This window comes from Solanum pennellii, chromosome 3, assembly GCF_001406875.1.
Source record: "Solanum pennellii chromosome 3, SPENNV200".
Classification (NCBI taxonomy): Eukaryota; Viridiplantae; Streptophyta; class Magnoliopsida; order Solanales; family Solanaceae; genus Solanum; species Solanum pennellii.
The window spans coordinates 62888898-62892324 of NC_028639.1; the positions used below are offsets into that span (position 1 = coordinate 62888898).

A 3427-nucleotide genomic window follows, 5' to 3' on the forward strand; every position below is an offset into this window, starting at 1 on the left:
ATTCCTTGCCTTGCAAAAATAAGCATCTACTTCTTTTCTTCTTAAGGTTAGAAAAGAACATGCATGCATGTGTGTGTCACACTCACAATTTAGAGTCTAATGTGATCTATATGAATGTTATATAATTATCCTAGTTATGGTACTTTGTACTATCGTTTTAATATGTGACATATATTTTTCGTTAAAAGGGTAAATGGAGTTATTCTATTTTAATTGATAAAATTGAGATTAAGAAGGAAAATAATTATTTCTTACATTTTTATCTGTTAAAGTGATTTAAAAAAAAACAAGAATAATATTCTTTAAGGTAATATTATTATTAGGAACAAGATGTATATTAAAAGAAAAAAATTAATATATTTATTTGAGAAAATGCATTTTTGACCCATTTATAACAATAGAGGCAATTTGAACCAAAATATTAATGAGAATATTTTTGAACCAAACTACAAATAGAGGATATTTATGCTATTTTACATAATTTAAAAAATATTTTTGACAATTTTCGTATAATATATATTATTTGTGGCGTAAAGGAATGTAGCTTTTGTCAATTATTAGGTTACCATTATAATGAAAAGTTGATCAAATATTTCACGTGATTCACGGAGCTAGTTGGGAGAATCTTCATTTACTCAAAACTTGGTAATTGAAAAATACCTTGGAGATCATTTTGTATTACAATTAATTACTTAAAAAGGAACCGTTCTACATGTCAGTTGTATAAGTTATCTTAGGATTGATTATTTTACTAATGTAACATGCCATCTCACAGTTGCAAATCATTAGTCAAATATTAAACTAATGAAAAGGAGAAAAGCTGGAATATATAGGGAAATTACGGAGAATAAGAAATATTTAGCCTATATTAGGGATTATAATACAATTTAAGAAAATTATAGTTTGTGGCTATAATTTTAATATATAATTACTTATAAATGAACATTTCCATATTTCAGTTGTATAAGTTATCTTAGGATTGATTATTTTACTAATGTAACATGCCATCTCTCAGTTGCAAATCATTAGTCAAATATTAAACTAATGAAAAGGAGAAAAGTCGGAATATATAGGAAAATTATGGAGAGTAAGAAACATTTAGTTTATATTATGTATTATAGTACCATTTAAGAAAATTGTAGTATGTGGCTTCTTCTCCAATTCTCGCTATTTGTTTTATTCGTATAATTGGTCTGGTTTCTATAATTTTAAAATTTATATAATTCGGTTATTGATCGTATAAATTCAAAATTTTGTATATGTTTATCATAGTTATGTACATACGATTTATGAAAAATTCATAATAAATTATCTTGTTTGTATATTGACAAGCGAAATATACAAACTACAACCTTCATAACAAATATAATTATAGTTATGAAATACAATTATCAAAACTATAACTATAAAATATTACTATATCTATTATATTTATTATTTCTAAAATTTTATCATCTGAATATTAAGATGGATCGGAATCAATTTGTCTTAGCTATCAATGAAATACTATACTTAGAGGATGAGTCAAATATATCTTTATTGAAGCATCCAAATGTCACTTTAACGTTTATTCTTTACTATTGAAGGAAGGCTTAAAATATTCCATACTTAGTAGCCCTTTAAATATGGCTACATATTGTTGAACTATTATCAAACATCCAACAAAAGAGCATCCCAAGCACTACTGTACACTGGTACGTAATTTGTTCTATTATAGAAATTTATTTTTTTTTAGTTTTCATAGTATGTCTCTTAAACCATCATATAATTCTTTTCATTTTTGTCTCTTTTTATATACTTTTAAATATATACGTAACAGTTGTTTCACAAAGCAAGTAAAAACAAATTTAGATTCTCAGAGTGATTACGAAAGTTGGTTGTCCAAATGATGTGTGTGTGTGTATATATATATATATATACCTTCGAACTTTTTAATAATATATATAGCACCTAACCTTTTATTTAATAATATAACTCCTAACCTTTCATATTCATAACCTTCAAAATATTTAATATAAAAAAAATTATAACTCCTAAATATTACACCTATAAAAATCCACTTTGAGACATTGCATGATGGTTATTTTATTTTTATTTTCTTTATTCTTCATTTTTTGTTTCTTTGATTTGTTAATTTTTTTTTTATTTTCTTTGATCTGATTTTTGCAGGAGAGGAATGTATAATGAAAAATGTTATATATTTTGCATATTTTGATTTTGTGAGGTAAAATGATTTGACATGTCTAATAATCATTATCACTTTTGTTCTATTGTAATTACATATATATTTGATATTATTAGGTTGGATTGTTGATGATACAAATCATGATTCTTTTATAGAAANGGCTTAATCCGTAATTTGATAGGGTAGGACTACGATTTTTGAAGTCCATTTAAAAAAAAAAGTTTTTACCCCAATTTGACTAAGTCTGTCGATTTGGATCGCCCTGTGGGTCAAATAAAAATGAATTAAATAATAAAAATAAAATAGAGTTTAAACTCAAAATTTCTTTTAAGTTTTAAATATTACATTTTAAATACATATTGTGTTTATAAAATATGTAGTACATAAAATAAAAATTCCCTAAAATTTCTAGGAATCACTACCTATAGAATATTGTCATAGTTTTTGTGTTTTATTATGAGAATTGAAAAACAATTAGGTTAATATTTTTATTTAGCTATTTATGCTTTTACTTAAATCAAACTTAATAAATATTATAAAGATAATTTTATTTGTGAACTTGATTAAGAAGTAGTAGCACTAACACTATATAATTTTATCTTGTTGATATTTATGATAATAATTTTAAAATTATAATTAATTTTAAAAATTATTAAAAAAATATACTTTTAAGAAAAGGGAGCTGACCCGAAAAACCCTTAGCCCATTTTTTGGCCCACATAAAAAAATAAGCTAGCTAGCCTGGTCTGACCCGTCAAATTTCAAAGCATGTATGGGTTAGCTAGAATGTGATGGGTCAGCTCATATTGACAGCTCTTGAAATTGTGTAATAAATAGTCAAAAGTTTCAAACATGATTTAGTACACGTTAAACGCAACGAACGTTATGTTTGGTATGAAAAAAAACATTTTTTCCAATTTTATCATGTTTGGTTTGACAAAAAATTAGAAAAATGTTTTCCAAATCAACTCATTTTCCTCAAAATTAAAGAAAATGACTTCCCTTCAAAAGTTAAGGAAAAAATTTTCCAAAAATCTCATCGAACTTCAAATTACATTTATTTAGAAAAATATCAATTTCTAAAAAATATTTTCAATTTCAAAATTTTATATTTTCACTCCGCCCTCCCCCCGACCCCGATCATCCCTCCACCTCCCCTCCAAAAATAAATAAATTTATTTTAAAAGAATATTTTCAATTTCAAAATTTTATTTTTTCACCCCAATTTCGGACCCCCACTAC

At 24.9% G+C, this 3427-nt stretch overlaps 1 protein-coding gene across 2 annotated transcripts in view; it reads left to right on the forward strand.

Moving 5' to 3' along the window:
- Positions 1-1646: 1646 nt before the first annotated feature.
- The window catches only part of LOC107012841 (UPF0481 protein At3g47200-like), a 6373-nt gene continuing 4592 nt past the window's right edge, over positions 1647-3427 (forward strand). The window contains exon 1 of one of the 2 annotated variants that reach the window (XM_015212784.2): positions 1647-1694. The gene's annotated coding sequence lies outside the window, so the exon portion shown is untranslated. The remainder of the gene's footprint in view (positions 1695-3427) is intronic. The other variant, XM_027915281.1, reaches the window with a different exon arrangement.